A 15,801-nucleotide genomic window follows, 5' to 3' on the forward strand; every position below is an offset into this window, starting at 1 on the left:
GTTCAGAAGGCAGTCGAATGTGTACGCGTGTGTTTACACCAAAGCTGGATCTTCCCCTAAAACAATGTCCTTTCCCTGGCGATGGGAGGGAAATAACCCACCATGCAACAGAGGTATTTCTTGAGATACTTGATCTTGAGAACGAAATTTAAATCGTGAGCTACAGATAACACCAGCTGCAGTTGCACAAATTATAAGAAACTTCTGATAATTAAAATTGCCTAAATCCATTGTACTACAATCATTTCTTCTTCCCACAAACACCCACCCTCCAACTACTTTTTAGCTTAAAGCCCAAGAAACTGCAGCAACAGCCTCAAATGAACTAAGTAATGGAGTCACTCCTGTCCTAGGTAAATGCACCACATCCGAGGTTTACATGTCATTGCAGCTGCAGAAATGGTCCCAATTATCAGTAAATTTTATTGTTATGTCTTTATAATGCTTGTCTAGCCAGCAACTGACACCAGTTGCTCTGAACAACAATTTACTTCCAACATCCCTCCATGGTTAAATGTCACATATGACAGGGATCCCTTCTGTCTTCCTAATTATTTCTATTGCTGTTTTAAACTTAGTAAGCAGGTATTCTCCTTTATGCTTTCAAATATCATTTCCTCCAGTGCTGAGGCAAATAATAGGGTTGCTTCCATTACCAGTCATGATGTTTCCTAATCTGTTAACAATATCCTCCAGCCCACCCCCAAGAAAAAAACACCCTCTGCCTTTTATTCCAATGATTGTTATAAAAATTATCCATTTAGTCTGGGAATCCCCCACTACAAAAACATTCATTTTTATTGTCAAATTACGTGTGCCTAGCAACACAGGGAAGAAAATTGAGTCTTAGCAGCAGTTTCTTCAATCTTTTTTCTCTTCAGCTTCAATATCTTCTTACAGACCAATTTCCATTCATTGTATGTGGTGTCCTTTTCCTTGTTCCAGGGATGAATTATATTGTTTTCCTGTCTAAGAAGCAAGAGCTCCTTCATAGCTTCATTCATCTCTGCCTTCACCTGAAGGTATAGCTGCTCGAAGCTCAGGGAAGTCATCTCGGACACTTTATTTTCACTAGCTCTGACAATCCACTAATCACGTCTTCAAAAGACACAGATTAACTGACGACTATGGCTAAACTTACAACATGTAGCCTGTGTAGTTGATAGGCCCTGAATTTAATAAACCAACCAACCAACCATCAGCCTGATTGCTTAGACGTAGATGTACTACTTTGTCCCTTCCTACTTATCGTATGACCATGTGTCAAGATAATGAAATCGGTGTTCCTTGCCTGGTGATCTCTATTTAGGTCGCTGGCCAATAACCTCATCAAAGGAAGGTCTGATTGATGCTGTGCTATATCACTGCAGCATTCAAACCTAAGCAAAGGACACTTAAGCAGTATAGAAACCTTTATTAGCAGATAACTTTTCACTTGAACAATAAACATTATCTGATCTTATAGACAGCACTTGGAAAGTCATGAAATATACAGAGATTCAGTCCAGGTGAAGAGAGGAGGGCTGTCAAGCAGTTGACCGAGCAGAAGGTGGGCGAGAGGATCAGTGAGTTTAAGCCACCCATATTCTGTGTGAAGGTGTTCGTAAGCTGATTTGGAGTATCATAGTTTGTCTGTTTTCTACTAATATTACTAGAGTGGTCTTAGTCCATTTCACCAAGATAAGATGTGTGTTTTACGACGACTGAGACACAAATTCAGATTGTTAGCAGTCAAACAGGCATATTTATTCTCCCCAATGCATGTATCTAAGTCTCTAGTTGTCCCACCAATATAATTTCCGATTGAACAAAGTCGACAAATTAGGTTTAAAAACACTACGAAGAAATACATAATGCACCAGGTTGATACATTGTACTCGACGTAACTCACTACATTTCCTCGAACACATTATAGTACGATGATGACTGAACGTTAAAATGCAATAGTGCAGTGTGAGCTATTCAGTGCATTTACTAATGAAATTTATCATATTTTTAACATTAGCTCATTTGTTTTAACACACCCTGAAACACATTTCTTCCCCACTCCCTCTCTTCCCCACTCCCTCTCTTTCCCACTCCCTCTCTTCCCCACTCCCTCTCTTCCCCACTCCCTCTTGTGCTGAGATATCATATACTTTAATTAAAAACCTCTGTTTTGCCTCCCGTAAGAGTTACATAATACAAAAATAGTAACGAGGTATAAATACAAACAAAGAGGAAAAAGACTCGTCAGGTTCACTGAGTCTTAACAACATAGCATCACCTGTCTGGCTTCTTCCTCTCACCTTTCTCTAAGTGGGAGCATTAAGATATTTAGAATTTTTCTTAACTACTCAGTAAATATAATTACATGGAGTTATTTCTATGGAAAGCTCTTAGTTATTCCCAAGATTCAATAAGACGATTACCCAGGGATACAAGACTTTTATTTCAATCATACGACCATGATGGTTGTAACTGGTATGTTGATGCAGAATAAATGTCAACACAAAACGTTTATTCAACGTTCGGGAAAATTTATTAAAAGGAAAGTTTCGCCACGAATGGCGAAATATTTTCTTGAATAAATGTGCTGGATAACACATAAACGTCTTTATCCACATGTAGACATGAATTTGTCACCTATTAACTGGCACATGGCAAAAATTATAGTCACCATAAACTGAGTTTACCAGACACATACATAACACTGGGAAGTTTTTACGTTGAAACAACATAATTTGAGTAACGATATATTACCAATACAAATATATTACATAAAAATACATTATTACCCAAGCTATGAATAAATTTTACGTACCAACACAAGTTTAGAACGATTTCCTGTGTTTTACCCTGGTAAACCTTACAGTTAGCAGTTATGATACAAAAATTATATTAACCTCATTTAGCTACGGGTTTACAGTTTTATCAATATAACAACACAACTAATGCTGCAAAACATCTTTCTATTGATCTCAGTCATCTACAGACTTCCAGTTATATGAGCAAACAGCTACACAGCTATGCTGCTAACAAACTGCCTTTGGCTGGGGACTCTCCTATGGTTTCTGTTCAGCTTTAAATGGCCCCCACTCCTGAATTTATCGTTTTGCCCTATAGTTACACCAACTAATCCTAGACACTGGTTCTCTACTGGCTGCTCGGAGCTTGGTTCACTCTTGGTTAGGGGCTCACTTCTCAGTTTGTGGAAAAACATCGCAGCTGCTATCCTAGAATGTTATTACTAAGATATGCCCTCATCCTCTTAGACACTATAGCAAGACTGCAATAACACTGAACACGATAAGAAAAACTATCCGAATCCGACTGCAAATTAAACACAGTGGGCAAAAAAGCCAACGATACCCCTAATATTGCAGTAACTAGATAAACAGATATAAATTTAGCAACATAACATACATAAGGTAAACTGGTAGGAAAATAATTACAGGAAAAGTCAAGACATGTTTCATTCAAAGAAATTGTGATACCTACTGATGGAACTATAAACTACATGTTGTAGGAAAAAAACAGGGACACAGGTCAGGTCACCATACTTCACTTGACCCGAGACACAACGTAGTCGAATAAGGAAAAAATAAGAAGCATGCATAGGATCAGATGAGAAATACAAACTAAAGCAATATCGGAAACATAACTTATGGATTAACTTATGGATTATTAAGACACATAAAAGCATAAATAATTCATGTAATACAAGCAAACTGGAGCAGATAAGGAAATGAGACACATCTAATGAAAACTAAAGACATGACTGAGATGACAGAATGACAAACAAAAGAGGTACAGAGCGAGAGATGAGGACATTGAATATAAATGGGAATGGAATGGGAATAAGTAGGAATAGAAATGAATGAGTAATGTGAAATATATCTACCTATTTAATTAGCCCTACTTGAATATGAATAATAAAAGTAAGACTCTACTGGAGTATGAGTCTTTAAGGGACCCAGCCATAGCTAACATAGCTAGATCTTCCTGACTATCTTCACTTTCTGAATATTTTAACTTCCTGACTATATTCACTTACTGATTTCACTTCTTAACTATCTTCACTTTCTGAATATTTTCACTTCGTAACTATTTTCACTTACTGTTTTCACTTCCTGACTATTTTCACTTCCTGAATATTTTCACTACCTGATTATTTTCACTTCCTATATAATTTCACTTCCGGATTATTTTCACTTCCTAAATATTGCCACTTCCTGACTATTTTCACTTCCTGGCTATTCACTTCCTGGCTATTCACTTCCTGGCTATTTTCACTTCCTGGCTATTTTCACTTCCTGGCTATTTTCACTCCTTGACTATTTTCACTTCCTGACTATTCTCACTTCCTGACTATTATCACTCTTGATGGAGAGAACAAAAATCATCACACAGTATATTGTACTTTCCAGTATTTTACAAAATATTTCTAGCAAGAATAACATGTGCCAAGGACGGTCTATACATTATGAAAACTTAAAAAGTTTTCCAGCAGCTCTCAAGTCATCAATACAGTAGACAAAAGCAAAGGGAGAGCATCACAAATTCTCCAGCTAGTGAGGTTGACTGAAAAGTATCGCTCTCCTAGCTTTCTCCAACCTAGCCTCGCATCTCCTAGCCTCGTGCTAGCCTTCCTAGGCTCCTCAGCCTAACCTCGCATCTCCTGGCCTCGTGCTAGCTTTTCTAGGCTCCTCCAGCCTAGCCTCGTGCTAGCCTTCCTAGCTAGCCTTCCTAGCCCCTTCCAGTCTAGCCTCGCATCTCTTAGCCTCGTGCTAACCTTAACAGGCTCCTCCAGGCTAGCTTCGCATCTCCTAGTCTCGTGATAGTCTTCCTAGGCTCCTCCAGCCTAGCCTCGCATCTCCTAGTCTCGTGCTAGCTTTCCTAGGCTCCTCCAGCCTAGCCTCGCATCTCCTAGCCTCGTGCTAGCTTTCCTAAGCTCCTCCCTAGTTAGGTAATCTGAATAAATACTAATTCACGTGAAGAAATAGGAAAATCCTGTATAAGAATAATTTCACCTTTAACTGCTACCAACGAATTTTTACTGATATTTCGCGCCATAATCAATATGTCTTGATTATGGCGCGAAATATCTGAATTTCCCTAGAAAATGAATATACACCTAAACTTAATAGAAATAGCACATTATTATATTCTCATTACATGATTACTGGGTCTTTGAGTCACATTTTTAATACACCCAGAGATTTAACTGGAGTATTCTATTTTCTCGTGTTTTAGGGTCTGTTGTTCGTATTTTTGGAGGGATTTATATACAAGTTTTGAAGATAATTCTTTTATTATAGCCAGGAAGTGTTGAATCCTTGTACGCTGTGTGTAGTTAACTCTTCGTAAACAAACTTATCACCACAGAATGTAAAAGTTTTACGTGCTACTCAGTTCGATTTAAGGAAAGAGTTAAATCCTCTACATCAGCGATGGAAACGACACAGCGAAGAGACTAATAAACATTGTCTGGAGGCCACAATAGTGGTCATTACAGACCGACAGGACGCAGACATCACCGTTGCTGACACCAACCCTGCGACCTTTTGCGCGGGGGCGTTCCAAAAGCCGCGACTACAATAGACGGTAACCACTTCATTACGAGGAGCGCGAGCCACGCCACCTGGACGCCAATGTTCTTTTGTTAGCAGCGCGCGCCCTCGCTAAGGCATTATAGATACCACAACCATCCTCTCCTTTATTGCCAATACTGCCCAACTTTTCCTCTATTTGGAAACTGAAAGCTGATGTATCTCACAATTACGTCAAGGTTACAATTAAATGTGTCACAAAATCCACGAAATTGTATCTACGAGGAATTAAAGCAATTCATTTTCATAAACCTGGTAAATGGGATTTTGGAAGAGTGACTTTGATGGAAGCATCTGGAGGCCTACCTGGCAACGCTGGCTGCTCCTCCGGTGGTTAGGTCTGTTTGGTTAGAGATAAGCTAATTGTGTCTCCTCGCACTGAGAGACCAAACAGAAGGACAAGGATGTGGTCTCTGTGGTTCCTTACACATGTCCAACTCGTTCGTCTTCAGAAAATGGTCCTCTTATGGATATGTCCAGCCAGCCAGCAGTTAGGATTTAAGTCGCTTAGTCTTATTAAAACCATGTCTAAGTCTCCTTATGTCTAAGAAATCCATCTGTAATGGAAGTGTCCAACTTGTTACAGAAAAATGTCTCTCTGTGCACGTGTCCGGCCTATGTTGAATAGGCAGTTCTCGCATGCATATCCAGTCAGCTCTCACACAAGAGCTCTCTCTCTCTCTCTCTCTCTCTCTCTGTGCACTTCACCTTCCCTATATTTATATCTCGCAAAATCTTTATAACACTCCTCTTCCTCTGTACATTAAATTTCTCTTCCTCAGAATAATACACTTCATAACATTCTGGCTCACGTTGCTCCTCCTCTACCACTGTCATTTCAGTTTCTTTTCCATTTTCTGCTCCTCTTTCTATAATACTTCGGTGACACTGGCAGCTCTCTTACTGACACTTGAGAACACAGGAGAAGTGCTCACCTTGCTGATAGTAACACACACTGTTCTGTTATATTAGAGACCACAGCCATCCAATAAGCTGGTCCTGTCTTATACTATGTATACCTCTGCTAGCATTCACAAATGCCTGCTAGTTGCATCTCCTCTTATACACAGGATGCCTGACACGAATCTTTGTCCTGATTTTACTTCAGTTGATGAATGCCTTGGCAAGTTTATTGTCAAATGCTTCATAACCTTCAGAACACACATGACTAAGCATGACCTTGCTTTTTCATCACCTCTTCACACGACCTCTCCTCTAACTTTCTCTTCGCCTTGTCACTTGACCTGCCTCTTCGATTCCTCCAATTTCTCTGCTTTCTGTCGTGATTTAATAATGCTCCAGGACGGGCCGGAACATTTTTTTAAACAGGAATGTGTGACGCTACTGATATTCTTTAAAGCATTTACAGTATAGGGATGGGAAAACTAGTGCTTGTTTGATTGAGTGAGAGAGGAGGGAGCAGCTGCAAAATATATATACGCAGTTGTCACATTTTGTCTCTGCTGATGATGCAGTGTTTTATTTTAGGGGGGGAGTTTGACGGAGCGCGTAAAAGATAGCGGTTACAATTTAAGATCTGATGGAGAAATATGATAGTATGAAATGATAGTATGGCCGGATGCGAGACTCAAAGAATGTTGAAGATGAGAGTATGTTCTGATAAGGAAATGAGAATAGATGTGTCGGAAAATCCATCTAAGAAAGTAGTGACAGAAAGTAGGTAGTATTGTTTTGGAATCTGTGGAAAGAACGAAAATTTATCAATGAGAGCACCATAAGAGGTATTATATCATTCAGTAATTAAAGTATTACACTCATCTACTAAACAATCTATACACTATACTTATTCATCTACTTGTCTAGGCAATACACTTTTCTAATGATTTATCTAAGCAATACGCTCCTCCCGTGATTAATTTATGCTAATACACTTATCCACTTATCTATTTATGCGGTTCGTCGTTCATCTAATGTCACAATCGTCCAGTCAAACAACGTGAAGCAGACTCAGTATGGAAATAAACTCCGTCATGTCTACAATAACGAAAAAAGACATGTTGAGGAAGAGGCTTTTATTGGGACATTTCTTTCTGTTTAGAGTTTTATCAAGTTGTGAACTGATTCAGCTCTACACAGAGCGAAATGTTGTTCCGGTGTAAGGTTGTTTAACTACGCGTGTTTTCTTCACCTGTCCCACCTAGCCATGCCTTACCTTACTTATTCACCCCTCACCTGTTTATCTGCTCTCTTGCATCCACTATTCCTGTTGCCTTATCCCACTTATTCAGGCGCCCGGCTAGCAACCATCTATCCATCCCCCCCCCCACATACCTAATCCCCTCATTTCCCAATCTGTCTTTCTCTTCCACCCTTACTCTCAACTATCCACTCCCTCCACCCTGACAATCAACCCCCCCCCTCTTCTTCCTCCCTCACCCCTCACACCTCAGCTTCCCCCTCCTCGTTATTTACAACCAGATTTATTGCACCAAATAAAAAGCCTCAACCTGTTTGTACATTTTTTTCGTACTTTTTACCTCCGAACTGGACTCTCCTGATCCCATAATTAAAGCCACTGATGAAAAATAAAAAAAAACTTTCTCACTGTGTAACGTTCAAGATTGGGGAGGGGCTCTGCCAGCGATCATAATTGGAAAATGAGCGAACTATTTCGAGATGGAATAATTAAAAAGGGAGACATTAAGGTTCCCTAAGTAGCTGTGATGAGTTTACGGCTTTTATCAGGCTGTATATCGCTCTCAGGACGATATAATTAAAATCTCGAACATTTAAACACGAGAATGTTCACAAGACCGTTCTTACACACCTGCTGCTTGACAATGTTTACAAGACCGTTCTTACACACCTGCTGCTTGACAATGTTTACAAGGCCGTTCTTACACACCTGCTGCTTGACAATGTTTACAAGACCGTTCTTACACACCTGCTGCTTGACAATGTTCACAAGACCGTTCTTACACACCTGCTGCTTGACAATGTTTACAAGACCGTTCTTACACACCTGCTGCTTGACAATGTTCACAAGACCGTTCTTACACACCTGCTGCTTGACAATGTTCACAAGACCGTTCTTACACACCTGCTGCTTGACAATGTTTACAAGGCCGTTCTTACACACCTGCTGCTTGACAATGTTCACAAGACCGTTCTTACACACCTGCTGCTTGACAATGTTTACAAGACCGTTCTTACACACCTGCTGCTTGACAATGTTCACAAGACCGTTCTTACACACCTGCTGCTTGACAATGTTTACAAGACCGTTCTTACACACCTGCTGCTTGACAATGTTCACAAGACCGTTCTTACACACCTGCTGCTTGACAATGTTCACAAGACCGTTCTTACACACCTGCTGCTTGACAATGTTCACAAGACCGTTCTTACACACCTGCTGCTTGACAATGTTCACAAGACCGTTCTTACACACCTGCTGCTTGACAATGTTTACAAGACCGTTCTTACACACCTGCTGCTTGACAATGTTCACAAGACCGTTCTTACACACCTGCTGCTTGACAATGTTCACAAGACCGTTCTTACACACCTGCTGCTTGACAATGTTCACAAGACCGTTCTTACACACCTGCTGCTTGACAATGTTCACAAGACCGTTCTTACACACCTGCTGCTTGACAATGTTTACAAGACCGTTCTTACACACCTGCTGCTTGACAATGTTCACAAGACCGTTCTTACACACCTGCTGCTTGACAATGTTCACAAGACCGTTCTTACACACCTGCTGCTTGACAATGTTTACAAGACCGTTCTTACACACCTGCTGCTTGACAATGTTTACAAGACCGTTCTTACACACCTGCTTCTTGACAATGTTCACAAGACCGTTCTTACACACCTGCTGCTTGACAATGTTTACAAGACCGTTCTTACACACCTGCTGCTTGACAATGTTTACAAGACCGTTCTTACACACCTGCTGCTTGACAATGTTTACAAGGCCGTTCTTACACACCTGCTGCTTGACAATGTTCAAAAGACCGTTCTTACACACCTGCTGCTTGACAATGTTTACAAGACCGTTCTTACACACCTGCTGCTTGACAATGTTCACAAGACCGTTCTTACACACCTGCTGCTTGACAATGTTCACAAGACCGTTCTTACACACCTGCTGCTTGACAATGTTCACAAGACCGTTCTTACACACCTGCTGCTTGACAATGTTCAAAAGACCGTTCTTACACACCTGCTGCTTGACAATGTTTACAAGACCGTTCTTACACACCTGCTGCTTGACAATGTTCACAAGACCGTTCTTACACACCTGCTGCTTGACAATGTTCACAAGACCGTTCTTACATACCTGCTGCTTGACAATGTTTACAAGGCCGTTCTTACACACCTGCTGCTTGACAATGTTCACAAGACCGTTCTTACACACCTGCTGCTTGACAATGTTTACAAGACCGTTCTTACACACCTGCTGCTTGACAATGTTTACAAGACCGTTCTTACACACCTGCTGCTTGACAATGTTTACAAGACCGTTCTTACACACCTGCTGCTTGACAATGTTTACAAGACCGTTCTTACACACCTGCTGCTTGACAATGCTCACAAGACCGTTCTTACACACCTGCTGCTTGACAATGTTTACAAGACCGTTCTTACACACCTGCTGCTTGACAATGTTTACATGGCCGTTCTTACACACCTGCTGCTTGGCAATGTTTACAAGGCCGTTCTTACACACCTGTTGCTTGGCAGTGTTTACAAGACCGTTCTTACACACCTGCTGCTTGACAATGTTTACAAGACCGTTCTTACACACTTGCTGCTTGACAATGTTCACAAGACCGTTCTTACACACCTGCTGCTTGACAATGTTTCAAAGACCGTTCTTACACACCTGCTGCTTGACAATGTTCACAAGACCGTTCTTACACACCTGTTGCTTGACAATGTTTACAAGACCGTTCTTACACACCTGCTGCTTGACAATGTTTACAAGACCGTTCTTACACACTTGCTGCTTGACAATGTTTTCAAGACCGTTCTTACACACCTGCTGCTTGACAATGTTTACAAGACCGTTCTTACACACCTGCTGCTTGACAATGTTTACAAGACCGTTCTTACACACCTGCTGCTTGACAATGTTCACAAGACCGTTCTTACACACCTGTTGCTTGACAATGTTTACAAGACCGTTCTTACACACCTGCTGCTTGACAATGTTTACAAGACCGTTCTTACACACCTGCTGCTTGACAATGTTTACAAGGCCGTTCTTACACACCTGCTGCTTGACAATGTTTACAAGACCGTTCTTACACACCTGCTGCTTGACAATGTTTACAAGGCCGTTCTTACACACCTGCTGCTTGACAATGTTTACAAGGCCGTTCTTACACACCTGCTGCTTGACAATGTTTACAAGGCCGTTCTTACACACCTGCTGCTTGGCAATGTTTACAAGACCGTTCTTACACACCTGCTGCTTGACAATGTTTACAAGGCCGTTCTTACACACCTGCTGCTTGACAATGTTTACAAGGCCGTTCTTACACACCTGCTGCTTGACAATGTTTACAAGGCCGTTCTTACACACCTGCTGCTTGACAATGTTTACAAGGCCGTTCTTACACACCTGCTGCTTGACAATGTTTACAAGGCCGTTCTTACACACCTGCTGCTTGACAATGTGAAGGCTTACTCAGCCCTGTAACAACTTCAGACAGTATTACCCAGGCTGGCTCCTCCTCAGGAAAATTAGCGAATAGAAAAAGAAATAATAACAGACAAACATAAACACTTTATTATATAGAAAATATAAAACACTTAAATATGAAATATTAATCCTACATTAAAGAAAATGAAAAACGAAAAATATAAATGATAACTGAATTCAACGCTAATATATATTTAGGGGTGTCTGGTGTTGGTGACACTGTGTGTTGTTGAAATCGTAGCCGTTGCTGATGTGGGGGGGGGGAGGTCGCAGGTGTTGGTGACCACCACCGGCTCGTTCTTCACAGAGTATCGCCGTGAGTATTCTATCCCGATGACAGGAAAGCAGGTTTTTTACCTCTGCTATGATGAGGGGTTACGTCCTGCACTTTCACACAGGTGCACAGGTAATTAAATCCAAAAAGGGGAAGTCTCAGGACGTTAGTCCATCTCCATCAGTTCTGCTCGTTGATTGGCAGGTGACCCTCTCTGTCATCCAAGAGTAGTGCTGGGAGCTGTGAGTCTAGTGATTACTGTTTGGACCAGAGCCCCACACGTCACCTTTCGGGGGGGGGGGGAAGAAGGAGGGGAAGGGATAGTGGGAGCTAGACTGACCCTACCTTAACAAGCAGCCGGCAGTCAAACTATCACTTTCGGGGTGGGGGAAAAAAGGCCCAAATAGCGGGAGCTTGACTTACCCTACCTTAACAAGTAGCCGACAATGAAACTATTGTTACTATATACTCCCTCTCTACTCCTATCTATTGAACCGTTTTACACACCTGCTGCTTGACAATGTTTACATGGCCGTTCTTACACACCTGCTGCTTGACAACGTTTACAAGACCGTTCTTACACACCTGCTGCTTGACAATGTTTACATGGCCGTGCTTACACACCTGCTGCTTGACAATGTTTACAAGGCCGTTCTTACACACCTGTTGCTTGACAATGTTTACAAGACCGTTCTTACACACCTGTTGCTTGACAATGTTTACAAGGCCGTTCTTACACACCTACTGCTTGACAATGTTTACAAGGCCGTTCTTACACACCTGTTGCTTGACAATGTTTACAAGACCGTTCTTACACACCTGTTGCTTGACAATGTTTACAAGACCGTTCTTACACACCTGCTGCTTGACAATGTTTACAAGGCCGTTCTTACACACTTGCTGCTTGACAATGTTTACATGGCCGTTCTTACACACCTACTGCTTGACAATGTTTACGTGGCCGTTCTTACACACCTGCTGCTTGACAATGTTTACATGGCCGTTCTTACACACCTGCTGCTTGACAATGTTTATAAAGCCGTTCTTACACACCTGCTGCTTGACAATATTCTCGAGACGTCATTCTTACACAGCTACTATATGAAAAATGTTTACGGAACACTATCTTTACACACCTGCTACTTAGAAATAGTGAGACATTTTTACATACCTGCTGTTTGAAATTGTTTACAAGATGTGACCTTTACGCACCTGTTATTTGATGTCCATAAGACCTCGTTAATACCCACCTGCTACCTGATGTTCTTAAGACCTCGTCCTTACACACCTGCTACTTTAAAATGTTTGTAAGACATCTTCTAATAAAATATTTCACTCATCAGTGTTCACAACACGTCGTTCGTAAACATCTTCCAGTCGTCAGTTAGAGCTTCTTTTGATATTATTATTATTATTATTATTATTATTATTATTATTATTATTATTATTATTATTATTATTAATAATAATAATAATAATAATAATAATAATAATAAAAATTCCACTCATCAGTGTTCACAACACGTTATACGTAAACATCTAATCGTCAGTGAGAACAAAGGTTGCTAGTACCCATAATAGTGAAAACAAGAGTTCTTAACCCCCACAAACAACAAGAGTTGGTAACACCCACAACACAAATAGATGAGAACACACACCATCAAGTGTTGGACACAATATATACAACCGAGGAGGAAATGAAGAGGCTGCTAAGCTAGCTAGATACCTTAAGGCATTGGGATCAGTTAACATCTCTCCATGGGTCTTGAGAGAGGGAGCAGAGGCTCTGTGTGTACCACTGACAACACTCATCAACACATCTGTCGAAACAGGGCGACAACCTGAGGTATGGAAGACAGCAAATGTAATCCCAGTTTTCCAAAAAAGTAGAGAGACATAAAACTCTAAACTACAAACCAGTGTCACTGACATGCAAAGTCATGGAGAAAATTATCAGAAGAGTGGTGGAGCACCTAGAAAGGAATGAGCTTATCAACGACAACCAGCACGGCTTCAGGGGCGGGAAATTCTGTGTCACAAACCTACTGGAGTTCTATGACATGGTGACAGCAGTAAGACAAGAGACAGAGGGGTGGGTAGATTTCGTTATCTTGGACTGTAAGAAGGTTTTACACACAGTTCCACACAAGAGATTAGTGCACAACCTGGAGGACCAGGCAGGTATAGCAGGGAAGGCATTACAATGGATCAAAGAATACCTGACGGGAAGACATCAGCGAGTCACGGTACGTGACAAGTTATCAGAGTGAGCGCCTGTGACGAGCGGGGTTCCACAGGGGTCAGGCCTAGGACCAGTGCTGTGAAGTTGATGAGAAGAATTCAGTCGAACAAGGACTAGGTGGAACTACAAAGGGATCTGGACGGGCTGCAGGCCTGTCCAGAAACTGGCTTCTGGAGTTCAACAGATCAAGTGCAAAGTCATGAAGACTGTGGAAGGGCAAAGAAGACCGCAGACGGAGTACAGTCTAGGGGGACCAGAGACTACAAACCTCACTCAAGGAAAAGGGTCTTGGGGTGAGTATAACACCGGGTACATCTCCTGAGGCGCACATCAACCAAATAACTGCTGCAGCATATGGGCGCCTAGGAACCCTAAGAGGAGAATTACGACATCTCAATAAGGAATCGTTCAGGACCCTGTACACCCTGTATGTCAGGCCTATATTGGAGTATGCAGCACCAGTTTGGAACCCACAAATAGCCAAGCATGTAAGGAAAGTAGAAAAGTGCAAAGATTTGCAACATGGCTAGTCCCGAAGATAAGGGGCGTGTCCTATGAGGAGAGGTTAAGGGAAATCAACCTGACGACACTGGAGGACAGGAGAGATAGGGGGGACATGATAACGACTTACAAAATACTGAGAGGAATTGACAAGGTGGACAAAGACAGGATGTTCCAGAGACTGGACACAGCAACACGGGGACACAGTTGGAAGCTGAAGACACAGATGAATCAAAGGGATGTTAGGAAGTATTTCTTCAGCCACAGAGTAATCAGGAAGTGGAATAGTTTGGGAAGCGATGTAGTGGAGGCAGGATCCATACATAGCTTTAAGCAGAGGTACGATAAAGCTCATGGTTCAGGGAGAGTGACCTAGTAGCGACCAGTGAAGAGGCGGGGCCAGGAGCTTGGACTCGACCCCTGCAACCTCAACTAGGTGAGTACAACTAGGTGAGTACACACACACACACACACACACACACACATAGTGCAAAAACTGGAGGACCAAGCAGGGATAACAGGGAAGGCACAACAATGGATCAAGGAATACTTGTCAGGAAGACAGCAGCGAGTAATGGTACGTGGCGAGGTGTCAGAGTGGGCACCTGTGACCAGCGGGGTCCCACAGGGGTCAGTCCTAGGACCAGTGCTGTTTCTGGTATTTGTGAACGACATGACGGAAGGAATAAACTCCGAGGTGTCCCTGTTTGCAGATGACGTGAAGTTGATGAGACGAATTCATTCGATCGAAGACCAGGCAGAACTACAAAGGTATCTGGACAGGCTGCACACCTGGTCCAGCAATTGGCTCCTGGAGTTCAATCCCACCAAGTGCAAAGTCATGAAGATTGGGGAAGGGCAAAGAAGATCGCAGACGGAGTACAGTCTAGGGGGCCAGAGACTACAAACCTCACTCAAGGAAAAAGAGCTTGTGGTGAGTTTAACACCAGGCATATCTCCTGAAGCGTACATCAACCAAATAACTGCTGCAGCATATGGGCGCCTAGCAAAGCTCAGAACTGCATTCCGACATCTTAATAAGGAATCGTTCAGGATCCTGTACACCGTGTACGTTAGGCCCATATTGGAGTATGCGGCACCAGTTTGGAATCCACACCTAGCCAAGCATGTAAAGAAACCAGAGAAAGTGCAAAGGTTTGCAACAAGACTAGTCCCAGAGCTAAGAGGTATGTCCTACGAGGAGAGGTTAAGGGAAATCAACCTGACGACACTGGAGGACAGGAGAGATAGGGGGGACATGATAACGACTTACAAAATGCTGAGAGGAATTGACAAGGTGGACAAAGACAGGATGTTCCAGAGACTGGACACAACAACACGGGGACACAGTTGGAAGCTGAAGACACAAATGAATCACAGGGATGTTAGGAAGTATTTCTTCAGCCACAGAGTAGTCAGGAAGTGGAATAGTTTGGGAAGCGATGTAGTGGAGGCAGGATCCATACATAGCTTTAAGCAGAGGTACGATAAAGCTCATGGTTCAGGGAGAGTGACC

Source organism: Cherax quadricarinatus, chromosome 9 (assembly GCF_038502225.1).
Source record: "Cherax quadricarinatus isolate ZL_2023a chromosome 9, ASM3850222v1, whole genome shotgun sequence".
NCBI classification, from domain to species: domain Eukaryota; kingdom Metazoa; phylum Arthropoda; class Malacostraca; order Decapoda; family Parastacidae; genus Cherax; species Cherax quadricarinatus.